The sequence below is a fragment of the Salvelinus alpinus genome, chromosome 22 (genome assembly GCF_045679555.1).
Source record: "Salvelinus alpinus chromosome 22, SLU_Salpinus.1, whole genome shotgun sequence".
In the NCBI taxonomy this organism is placed as follows: Eukaryota; Metazoa; Chordata; class Actinopteri; order Salmoniformes; family Salmonidae; genus Salvelinus; species Salvelinus alpinus.
This window is the reverse complement of record NC_092107.1, coordinates 29,184,694-29,197,821: the sequence shown is the minus strand read 5'-3', so window position 1 is coordinate 29,197,821 and position 13,128 is coordinate 29,184,694. Positions and strand designations below refer to the sequence as shown.

At 42.3% G+C, this 13,128-nt stretch overlaps 1 protein-coding gene across 5 annotated transcripts in view; it reads right to left on the bottom strand.

The window, feature by feature from the left end:
* The window catches only part of LOC139549383 (glycerophosphodiester phosphodiesterase domain-containing protein 5-like), a 135,320-nt gene that overhangs the window by 96,569 nt on the left and 25,623 nt on the right, over nt 1–13,128 (bottom strand). Inside the window, exon 1 of one of the 5 annotated variants that reach the window (XM_071359838.1) lies at nt 7,136–7,310. The exons of the other annotated variants lie outside the window; for them this stretch is intronic. The gene's annotated coding sequence lies outside the window, so the exon portion shown is untranslated. Of the gene's footprint in view, nt 1–7,135; nt 7,311–13,128 lie in introns of those variants that run through there. 5 annotated transcript variants of the gene reach the window in all.

Below are 13,128 nucleotides of genomic sequence, written 5' to 3'. Positions count from 1 at the left end.
CCGTACCCTTATCCTACTCCTCCTTTGTTCCTTTGGTGATGTAGAGGTTAATCCAGGCCCTGCAGTGCCTACCTCCACCCCTACTCCCCAGGTGCTCTCATTTGTTGATTTCTGTAACCGTAAAAGCCTTGGTTTCATTCATGTTAACACTAGAAACCTCCTCCCTAAGTTTGTTTTATTCACTGCTTTAGCACACTCTGCCAACCCAGAAGTCCTAGCCGTGTGTCTGAACCTACAATGTGATTTTCAGGATTTTTTTTCTCATTTTGTCTGTCATAGTTGAAGTGTACCTATGATGAAAATTACAGGCCTCTCTCATCTTTCTAAGTGGGAGAACTTGCACAATTGGTGGCTGACTAAATACTTTTTTGCCCCACTGTACAACCCCAAATCCGTAAACACGGGCACCCTCATAGATATCCTCCTAACCAACTTGCCCTCCAAATACACCTCTGCTGTTTTCAACCAAGATCTCAGCGATCACTGCCTACTTGCCTGCATCCGTAATGGGTCTGCGGTCAAACAACCAACCCTCATCACTGTCAAACGCTCCCTAAAACACTTCAGCGAGCAGGCCTTTCTAAATCGACCTGGCCCGGGTATCCTGGAAGGATATTGACCTCATCCCGTCAGCAGAGGATGCCTGGTTATTCTTTAAAAAAGTGCCTTCCTCACCATCTTAAATAAGCATGCCCCATTCAAAAAATGTTGAACCAGGAACAGATATAGCGTTTGGTTCTCTCCAGACATGACTGCCCTTGACAAGCACAAAAACATCCTGTGGCGTTCTTCATTAGCATTGAATAGCCCCCGTGATAAGCAACTATTCAGGGAAGTTGGGAACCAATATACACAGCCAGTTAGGAAAGCGAAGGCTAGCTTTTTCAAGCAGAAATTTGCATCCTCTAGCACAATCAAGTTCTGGGACACTGTAAAGTCTATGGAGAATAAGAGCACCACCTCCCAGCTGCCCACTACACTGAGGCTAGGAAACACTAACAACCGATAAATCCACTATAATTGAGAATTTCAATAAGCATTTTTCTACAGATGGCCATGCTTTCCACCTGGCTACCCCTACCCTGATCAACAGCCCCCACAGCAACTCACCCAAGCCTCCCTCACTTCTCCTTCACCCAAATCTAGATAGCTGATGTTCTGAAAGAGTTGCAAAATCTGGACCCTTGCAAATCAGCCGGGCTAGACAATCTGGACCCCCTCTTTCTAAAATGATCTGCCGAAATTGTTGCAACCCCTATTACTAGCCTGTTCAACCTCTCTTTCGTATTGTCTGAGATTCCCAAAGATTGGAAAGCTGCCGCGATCATCTCCTTCTTCAAAGGGGGAGGGACTCTAGAACCAAACTGCTACAGACCTATATCTATCCTAGCCTGCCTTTCTAAGGTCTTCGAAAGCCAAGTTAACAAATAGATTACCGACCATTTCGAATCCCACTGTACCTTCTCCGCTATGCAATCCGGTTTCAGAGCTGGTCATGGGTGCACCTCAGCCACGCTCAAGGTCCTAAACAATATCACAACCGCCATCGATAACAGACATTACTGTGCAGCCGTATTCATCGACCTGGCCAAGGCTTTCGACTCTGTCAATCACCACATTCTTATCGGCAGACTCAGCCTTGGTTTCTCAAATGATTGCCTCGCGTGGTTCACCAACTACTTCTCTGATAGAGTTCAGTGTGTCAAATCGGAGGGCCTGTTGTCCGGACCTCTGGCAGTCTCTATGGGGGTGCCACAGGGTTCAATTCTCAGGCCGACTCTTCTCTGTATACATCAATGATGTCGCGCTTGCTGCTGGTGATTCTTTGATCCACCTCTAAGCAGACGGCACCATTCTGTATACATCTGGCCATTCTTTGAACACTGTTAACTAAACTCCAGACGAGCTTCAATGCCATACAATTCTCCTTCTGTGGCCTCCAAATGCTCTTAAATGCAAGTAAAACTAAATTCATGCTCTTCAACGGATCGCTGCCCGCACCTGCCCGCCCGTCCAGCATCACTACTCTGGACAGTCCTGACTTAGAATATGTGGACAACTACAAATACCTAGGTGTCTGGTTTGACTGTAAACTCTCCTTCCAGAATCACATTAATGACGCTAGGGGTCAGCTTTTCTTTTTTTCTTTTTTTTTAAATAACGTTCAAGGTAAACAGACTATTTCTCAGGTCCAGATCGTAGAATTTGCATATAATTTACGGATTAGGATAGAAAACACTCCAAAGTTTCCAAAACTGTCAAAATATTGTCTGTGTAAATAACAAAACTGATTCTGCAGGCAAAAACCTGAGAAAATCTAACCCGGAAGTGATTTTTTTTATCTGTGTTTCCTGGCCCGTCTTTCTTCCATTTACTTTTTCTTCCATTTAAAGTATCAACCAGATTCATTTTCCAATGGCTTCCTCAGGCTGTGACCAGGCTTTAGACATAGTTTCAGGCTTTTATTTTGAAAAATGAGCGAGATTTTTCAAAACTAGTCAGGTGTCCTCTGATTAGTTCCCGCGCGCGAGAGGGGTAGCTCTCCATTTTCTTTCTCTCTTTAATTGAATAGGTTACGGTCCGGTTGAAATATTATCGATTATGTTTGTTAAAAACAACCTGAGGATTGATTATAAAAAACATTTGACATGTTTCTACGAACATTACGGATACTTTTTGGAATTTTCGTCAAACGGAACTAGGCTTTGGTTTTCTGAACATAACGCGCAACCCAAATGGCGTTTCTTTTGTTATAAAAGTAATATTTATCGAACAAAAATAACATTTGTTGTGTAACTGGGAGTCTCGTGAGTGCAAACATCCGAAGATTATCAAAGGTAAGCGATTAATTTTATTGCTTTTCTGACTTTCGTGACCATGCTAATTTGGGGCTAGCTGTTCTAGCATTGATTGATACACTCACAAAAGCTTGGATTTCTTTCTCTGTAAAGCATATTTTCAAAATCTGACATGATAGGTGGATTAACAACAAGCTAAGCTGTGTTTTGGTATATTTCACTTGTGATTGCATGATTATAAATATTTTTAGTAATATTTTGCGCCCTGCAATTCAGCGGTTGTTTAGGAAAATGATCCCGTAAAAGGGATCCGTAGCGCAGAGAAGTTAAGCATCTCCAATTCAAAATTAAATCTAGAATCGGCTTCCTATTTCGCAACAAAGCATCCTTCACTCATGCTGCCAACTTCGGCGATGTAATTTACAAAAAAGCCTCCAACACTCTACTCAACAAATTGGATGCAGTCTATCACAGTGCCATCCGTTTTGTCACCAAATCCCCATATACTACCCACCACTGTGACATGTACGCTCTCGTTGGTTGGCCCTCGCTTCATACTCGTCGCTAAACCCACTGTCTCCAGGTCATCTACAAGTCTCTGCTAGGTAAAGCCCCGCCTTATCTCAGCTCACTGGTCACCATAGCAGCACGCGCTCCAGCAGGTATATCTCACTGGTCACCCCTAAAGCCAATTCCTCCTTTGGCCGCCTTTCCTTCCAGTTCTCTGCTGCCAATGACTGGAACGAACTGCAAAAATCACTGAAGCTGGAGACTCATATCTCCCTCACTAGCTTTAAGCACCAGCTGTCAGAGCAGCTCACAGATCACTGCACCTTTACATAGCTCATCTGTAAATAGCCCATCCAATCTAACTCATCCCCATAGTGTATTTATTTATTTATCTTGCTCCTTTGCACCCAAGTATCTCTACATGCACATTCATCTTCTGCACATCTACCATTCCAGTGTTTAATTGCTATTTTGTAATTACTTTGCCACCATGGCCTATTTATTGCCTTACCTCCCTTATCCTACCTCATTTGCACACACTGTATATCAACTTTTTATACTGTATTATTGACTGTATGTTTGTTTATTCCATGTATAACTGTGTTGTATGTGTCGAACTGCTTTGCTTTATCTTCACCAGGTCACAGTTGTAAATGAGAACTTGGTCTCAACTAGCCTACCTGGTTAAATAAAGGTGAAATAAATAGTGTATACCGGGGTATTTGGAAAAAGCCATAAGATGGTTTTTCAATACCGTTTAAACCATTTCTTAGAAGTTTTTAAATACATTTGAATATTTTAAGTAAACACCTGCAATCAACTTGTGCAATACATTAGGAGATAAAGAACATTGCGTTCATTTCATCTGTCACATTACTATGAAGCTTACGGTAGTCCCCAGTCACGTGTCAGTGAGTCTCTCACTGTTGTGCAGCACGTGCCAGGTGATCTAGTTACAGTATGGAATTCACAACTAAATGTTTGCCAACTGTCTTTAATGTGCTAAATGCTCTGCAGTTGTGCATTTGGTTTGCTAATTTAGTAGCTAAACTCAGCAAAAAAGGAAACGTCCCTTTTTCAGGACCCTGTCTTTCAAAGATAATTTGGAAATATCCAAATAACTTCACAGATCTTCATTGTAAAGGGTTTAAACACTGTTTCCCATGCTTGTTCAATGAACCATAAACAATTAACAATTAATGAACCTGTGGAACGGTCGTTAAGACACTAACAGCTTGCAGACTGTAGGAAATTAAGGTCACAGTTATGATAACTTAGGATACTAAAGAGGCCTTTCTACTGACTCTGACACCAGCATGACAATGCCACCAGCCATACTGCTCGTTCTGTGTGTTATTTCCTGCAAGACAGGAATGTCAGCGTTCTGCCATGTCCAGCGAGGAGCCCAGATCTCAATCCCATTGAGCACGTCCGGGACCTGTTGGATGGAGGGTAAGGGCTAGGGCCATTCCCCCCAGAAATGTCCGGGAACTTGCACATAGTAATATGACAGATGAAATGAACGCAATGAGTGGGGTAACATCTCACAGCAAAAATTGGCAAACCCTGGTGCAGTCCTTGAGGAGATGCACTGCAGTACTTAATGCAGCTTGTGAACACACCAGATACTGACTGTTAATTTTGATTTTGATCCCCCCCCTTTGTTCAGGGAAACATTATTAAATGTCTGTTAGTCACAGGTCTGTGGAACTTGTTCAGTTTATGTCAGTTGATGAATCTTATGTTCATACAAATATTTACACGTTAAGTTTGCTGAAAATAAACGCAGTTGACAGTGAGGACGTTTCTTTTTTTGCTGAGCTTAGTTAGCTATCTAGCTAAGTGGTTAGCTTCTTCCAAAATCAAGCATTCACTTGATAACAGCAGAGAATCCCCTACTGGCTAATATTTGTTTTGTGCGTAGAGCAAACTGAGTAGCATTTGAGTTACTTGTATAGTTTAGGGCAGAAACATTTAGTTAGCATTCTCTATGGGATTATACATGTACTTGTTAGCATCGCTAACCTTCAGATTACAGAGTATCAGTGGAGTTTGAAAACCGCTCCCTTTGTGTTCAATGCTGGTATTACCGAATATCCAGGTATGGCACAAGGACGGTATGAAGGTATGACAATCTGGATACCACCCAAGCATAACAAGGGCGCCTGATGGAATAGGCCCATCTTATCTTGTGATACTGAAGGGTGACCTGATGAAACTATAGACACGTTGATCTGTTTACCTTTAGGTGACACACACACACACACACCACATTCAATACAAGCATGTGAAATACAAGCAAAGTTCACAGAGAGGTGGTGGGTAATTATAGTTGAACATGAGTTGTTTTGACACTCAGTTACCCAATATTGTTCACCACTGAAAATGTGCAGTGTAGGTCCAACAAGTTTCCAGATATCCATGATAAAATTGGGAACATGAGCACTGTCCTTACTCAAGCCAGCAGCATACCACCCTGCATACCACTGTTGGCTTGCTTCTGAAGCTAAGCAGGGTTGGTCCTGGTCAGTCCCTGGATGGGAGACCAGATGCTGCTGGAAGTGGTGTTGGAGGGCCAGTAGGAGGCACTCTTTCCTCTGGTCTAAAAAAAATATCCCAATGCCCCAGGGCAGTGATTGGGGACACTGCCCTGTGTAGGGTGCCGTCTTTCGGATGGGACGTTAAACGGGTGTCCTGACTCTCTGAGGTCATTAAAGATCCCATGGCACTTATCGTAAGAGTAGGGGTGTTAACCCCGGTGTCCTGGCTAAATTCCCAATCTGGCCCTCAAACCATCATGGTCACCTAATAATCCCCAGTTTACAATTGGCTCATTCATCCCCCTCCTCTCCCCTGTAACTATTCCCCAGGTCGTTGCTGCAAATGAGAACGTGTTCTCAGTCAACTTACCTGGTAAAATAACGGTAAAAAAATAAAAAAGATATAACTAATGACCCATTCTAGGCTACTTTAGGAGAACATCTGCAAAACTAGGGCATGTTAGTCTCCATTTTGCACTGGTCTAGACAGATATTATATAAGCAAAATCCTGCAAATTAAAGATATTCAAAGTAAAATAATCCCAACAGATCTTTTTTCAGCTAAAAGTTTAAAATGGGAATAGGCCAACCGTAGATCAACACGTGTGAATTCCACAACTTGACTATAAAAGGCACAATTAGTTTTCAAGTGTCACCGTCATAGGCAGGCATCCGGTGAGGAGGAGAGTCAGGAGACAGACTGCGAGATAGTTGTGGAATGATATGTTGGTACATTCACTGTAACAGCAAGTGAGGTATGAAGGAAAGAGAATCTCCAAAAGGCATTGTTTTTTTGCCAGAAGGCACAGGAAACGTCACAGTAACCTGAAGCAAAGCCCCTCTGCAGTAAAGTCTAATGTTGCAGGTACACTTTCCAAACTGCTGACATTGTCTGTGAGGGTATAACCTAATATGTTGCAAAAACTAATATGATGATACCTAGCAGCAACGTTTTTCCCTTGGCCATAATAACACTGAAGCAAGCAATGAAGAAACATCTTAATTTCTTACGATTTAGTCACTGCGGTTTGCCTCATTAACAGATCCAACATTTGCACACACTGAATTTCCCCAGCTCTAAATTCTCAACAGAGATGCTGTACAGCGTGAAAGGCAAGGCTGAGACTAAGCTACATTCATCATTCTGAAAAATGGGTCACTGGTAATCTAACATCTAATGGACGTCTAATAACGCGTTGGTATTACTGAGAATGATGGGGGTGTGCCACTGGGTCATTAATTTCAATTAAAATTAGTACAATGAATGAATAAAGGCACAGCTGTCACCTAGCTCATTGGGATCATGATGGAGCACCGGAAATCTGCCAGGAAAGGTCAGCATAGGGATCCTGATGGAGCACCGTAAATCTGCCAGGAAAGGTCAGCATAGGGATCCTGAAGGAGCACCGGAAATCTGCCAGGAAAGGTCAGCATAGGGATCCTGAAGGAGCACCAGAAGTCTGCCAGGACAGGAGGGGTATAGTAGAACTGGGTCAGATGCCATAAAGAGATCCTCCTCTCATTAGAGAAAAAGGATCTATCTCAGAGGAAGGGCTCAGGCCCTGTCTCCTCTCATGGGCCAAGGAGAGGTGTGATCTGTCGCAGGCAGGACACAGGCAGAGAAAAAAGAGCTGAGTCAGACGGTTGGTAATACTGGGTTATACTGCATCCAATGTGCATCTGGAATCAGAGCCCGAGGAGAAGGTGATTGATCAGATGATAATAGATTTAGGTAAATATAGCCTTCTCCTTGGGGAGTTAGAGGGAGGCATCACCTGCTGGGGCATCAAAGCATCAGTTACAACAGGTGTCCTCATTTATATTGCTGCTGACATACAGTGAGGGAAAAAAGTATTTGATCCCCTGCTGATTTTGTACGTTTGCCCACTGACAAAGAAATGATCAGTCTATAATTTTAATGGTAGGTTTATTTGAACAGTGAGAGACAGAATAACAACAAAAAAATCCAGAAAAACGCATGTCAAAAATGTTATAAATTGATTTGCATTTTAATGAGGGAAATAAGTATTTGACCCCTCTGCAAAACATGACTTAGTACTTGGTGGAAAAACACTTGTTGGCAATCACAGAGGTCAGACGTTTCTTGTAGTTGGCCACCAGGTTTGCACACATCTCAGGAGGGATTTTGTCCCACTCCTCTTTGCAGATCTTCTCCAAGTCATTAAGGTTTCGAGGCTGACGTTTGGCAACTCGAACCTTCAGCTCCCTCCACAGATTTTCTATGGGATTAAGGTCTGGAGACTGGCTAGGCCACTCCAGGACCTTAATGTGCTTCTTCTTGAGCCACTCCTTTGTTGCCTTGGCCATGTGTTTTGGGTCATTGTCATGCTGGAATACCCATCCACGACCCATTTTCAATGCCCTGGCTGAGGGAAGGAGGTTCTCACCCAAGATTTGATGGTACATGGCCCCGTCCATCGTCCCTTTGATGTGGTGAAGTTGTCCTGTTCCCTAAGCAGAAAAACACCCTCAAAGCATAATGTTTCCACCTCCATGTTTGACGGTGGGGATGGTGTTCTTGGGGTCATAGGCAGCATTCCTCCTCCTCCAAACACGGCGAGTTGAGTTGATGCCAAAGAGCTCCATTTTGGTCTCATCTGACCACAACATTTTCACCCAGTTGTCCTCTGAATCATTCAGATGTTCATTGGCAAACTTCAGACGGGCATATATATGTGCTTTCTTGAGCAGGGAGACCTTGCGGGCGCTGCAGGATTTCAGTCCTTCACGGCGTAGTGTGTTACCAATTGTTTTCTTGGTGACTATGGTCCCAGCTGCCTTGAGATCATTGACAAGATCCTCCCGTGTAGTTCTGGGCTGATTCCTCACCGTTCTCATGATCATTGCAACTCCACGAGGTGAGATCTTGCATGGAGCCCCAGGCCAAGGGAGATTGACAGTTCTTTTGTGTTTCTTCCATTTGCGAATAATCGCACCAACTGTTGTCACCTTCTCACCAAGCTGCTTGGCGATGGTCTTGTAGCCCATTCCAGCCTTGTGTAGGTCTATAATCTTGTCCCTGACATCATTGGAGAGCTCTTTGGTCTTGGCCATGGTGGAGAGTTTGGAATCTGATTGATTGATTGCTTCTGTGGACAGGTGTCTTTTATACAGGTAACAAACTAAGATTAGGAGCACTCCCTTTAAGACTGTGCTCCTAATCTCAGCTCGTTACCTGTATAAATGACACCTGGGAGCGAGAAATCTTTCTGATTGAGAGGGGGTCAAATACTTATTTCCCTCATTAAAATGCAAATCATTTTATAACATTTTTGACATGTGTTTTTCTGGATTTTTTTGTTGTTATTCTGTCTCTCACTGTTCAAATAAAGCTACCATTAAAATTATAGACTGATCATTTCTTTGTCAGTGGGCAAACATAGAAAATCAGCAGGGGATCAAATACTTTTTTCCCTCACTGTACATACATTTTTTATTTTACATAGGCAGGCAAGGGAGATATGCTGTAATCCAGAATTATGTTCCACAGATTTTAAAGGATTACATATTAAGATAAAAATGTGAAAAGACACACCATGTAAAGGAGATATTGCTTGGATACACAACGCAGACTTTTGCATAATCGCACACTACTTGGTTTCAAACAGTTTTGTTCTCCTTGATCAAACAGCCAATTAAATCAGACTAGCATCAACAAGCAGTAGCTCTCTTTCAGGCTGTCAGGTGGTGATGCATTTCATTGAGTCATGCAGTCTCCGTAACAGTGAGCCTGTCATGTGGGCACAATGTATGTTTGCAGATGCCTCCTCTCCCTCAGAGGTGAAAGCCTGTGATTAAGGCTACCACAGAGACAGTGGAGGAGAGCAGCGCTAACCAACAGGATGGTGCTTAGAGACCTGATGAGTGGGGTGAAAATCAAAAGACAAAAGCAGGGGTTGGTTGCCATTAAGCAAAAGTAGCAATGTGGAGGCCAGGCCAGAGTAGTACAGTTTCCAAGTCACCCACACAACAATGTAATTTCTTTGGGGTATTGAGCATGTATTTTCACGTCAGGATGAAAAGCGGGCCCAGAGTAAACTGCCTGCTACTCAGGCCCAGATCCTAGGATATGCATATTATTAGTAGATCTGGATAGAAAACACTCTGAAGTTTCTAAAACCGTTTGAATGATGCCTGTGAGTATAACAGAACTCATATGGCAGGCAAAAACCTGAGAAAAAATCCAACCAGGAAGTGGGAAATCTGAGGTTTGTAGGTTTTCAACTCTTTGCTTATCCAAGATACAGTGGAAATGGGGTCATGTTGCACTTCCTAAGGCTTCCACTAGATGTCAACAGTCTATAGAACCTTGTTTGATGCTTCTACTGTGAAGTGGGGGCGAATGAGAGGAGATTGGGACAGACCTTACTCAGAGTGCCACGAGCTGACCATGCGCTGACCATGCGCGTTCATGTGAGAGTTAGCTGCGTTCCATCGCATTTCTGAAGACAGAGGAATTCTCCGGTTGTAACATTGAAGATTTTTGTTAAAAACATCCTAAAGATTGATTCTATACATCGTTTGACATGTTTCTACAGACTAACGGAACTTTTTGGACTTTTCGTCTGGACTTGCACGTGCGTCGTGAGTTTAGATTGTGTTCTGAACGCGTGAACAACAAGGAGGAATTTGGACATAATCGAACAAAACAAACATTTATTGTGGAACTGGGATTCCTGGGAGTGCATTCTGATGAAGATCATCAAAGGTAAGTGAATATTTATAATGCTGTTTCTGACTTCTGTTGACTCCAACATGGCGGATATCTCTTTGGGTTGATTTGTCGTCTTAGCACCGTACTCAGATTATTGCATGGTTTGATTTTTCCGTAAAGTTTTTTTGAAATCTGACACAGCGGTTGCATTAAGGAGAAGTGGATCTAAAATTCAATGTGTAACACTTGTATTTTCATCAACATTTATGATGACTATTTCTGTAAATTGATGTGGCTCTCTGCAAAATCACCGGATGTTTTGGAACTACTGAACATAACGCTCCGATGTAAACTCAGATTTTTGGATATAAATATGAACTTTACCGAACAAAACATACATGTATTGTGTAACATGAAGTCCTATGAGTGTCATCTGATGAAGATCAAATGTTAGTGATTAATTTTATCTATATTTCTGCTTTTTGTGACTCCTCTCTTTGGCTGGAAAAATGGCTGTGTTTTTCTGTGAATAGGCACTCACCTAACATAATCGTTTGGTTTGCTTTCGTCGTAAAGCCTATTTGAAATCGGACACTGTGGCTGGATTTACAACAAGTGTATCTTTAAAATGGTGTAAAATACATGTATGTTTGAGGAATTTTAATTATGGGATTTCTGTTGTTTTGAATTTGGCGCCCTGCAGTTTCACTGGCTGTTGACGAGATGAGACGCTACCGTCCCACATACCCTAGAGAGGTTAACTGTCCAGAGTAAAGTGCAGCACATCCATTATTACGAGGCAACACATACTAGAACACCCAAAACCACTAATTCCTTTATATGTACAGTGTTAAATAACACTAATATGGGAGAACAATATTATTTGTGAGCAAATGTTTCATTTTGGCATTATAATAAGGTTGGCAGCAACATGGAAAATCACTGGTCGACTACAAAATCCACAATGCAATACTCTCTGGCTAGCTAGCAAGCAAACATACCTACACACAATAATACCATGTAACGTAACTAAGTTAGCTGTAAAATAGGCTAAACAAACTGCACTATTGATTTAGGAGTCTACAATCTGACCATGTTCAACCTGTAGATCGATGTGCCTCAGAGAGGAGTCTAACATTTGCAGCGCAAATATACTTTTGAGTAGGGTGTCCAGACAGCTGGAGCTGTCCCCGGAAATGTCCCCGTTTTTAACTGTGCGTTAAAAACAGACTGCAAAGTTAAATAATATTTTACGTGGCAAGACCGAGCAGCAGAGCCTACCGGTTGACGTCTCAATCGCATTGTGCTTGTTTTGTCCAGCAGAGGGGGCTGCTCGCTATATCAGCTTCATTCACTCTTCTAACTACTTGCTCGTGCTAGTTTTAGAGAAAACTGCTGTGGAAAACTCAGCCAGGAGCTAGCAAGTGTCAAGTGAATCCACAACATCACCACAAATGTCTTTTCAAGACAGGTAAGTTACTCGTTTGAGATACTAGCTAATGATGTTATGTCACAATTTATTATATAGATAGATGCTCTGCTTTATAAGGTTTTAAATAGGTTATGCTAGCTAACATTAGCTATGTCGACTAAGTTGTCTAGCTAGGTTAGCCAGCTACTGTTATGGTATGTAGTGGAGTGGAAAGGAGGAGGAAAGGAGGTGGTAGTGGAGAGGAGGAAGACTGGATAGGAAGAAGAGTGAAAGAGAGGAGGAAAGGTAAATATGATTACAGAGCCTGCCAATTTATTATTGCAAACAATTTTTTTTATAGATAAAATACAAAAATGAGGCAAGCAATGAGATTCTGTTAACCAAAGTATTTTATCTAATAGTGTACTATTTATTATTAAAAATTGGAGAAGGAAAAATTAAGGGAGTAAAAAGAGTGAAGCGAGGAGTGTGGAAGAGTGAGGTGGAAAGGTAAAGAGAAGGAAAGGAAGAAAGAGCAGGAAGATGAGTGGAGAAAGATTGGAGGAGAAGAAAAAGTTAAGAGTAAGAAGAGTGACACAAGGAGAGTGAAGAAGAGCAGACAGAGGAGGTACAATAGCTCTTTCCAAGAAACGGAAATGCCATTTTAATGACAACATGAGAGCATTTCCATTTATACACTCAGGTCAAGACAAAAGAATGGTTAACTGCACCCTTTGTAATTCCTCTTTTTCAATTGGCAGCGGGGGATGAACGGCAGTGGCAGAACATCAACAGACAAAAAAGCATAAAGCCTCTCTGATTGCCAGTGTTGGTATGCCCTCAGTCACCACATTCTTCAAGAAGGTAGAGCCTTCCCAAGAAGAATATGATTTAGCTGTGCAGGAGGGTGTCTTTGCATACCACACTATGCGACACAATCATAGTTACAGATCTATGGACTGCACAGCACAACTGACACGAAAGCTTTATGAGCCGAAGTTTACATGTGCTAGGACAAAATGTGAAGCCATAGTGAGTAACGTGTTAGCAACATGGGCAACTACTTTGGTAACACAGGACCTAGACCAGGTTGAATGTGTCCCTGTCCATTGATGCATCCAATCATGGACATGTAAAGCTGCTGCCAATAGTAGTCAGATATTGTAAGATTTATGGTGGCAACACATCTGTGAA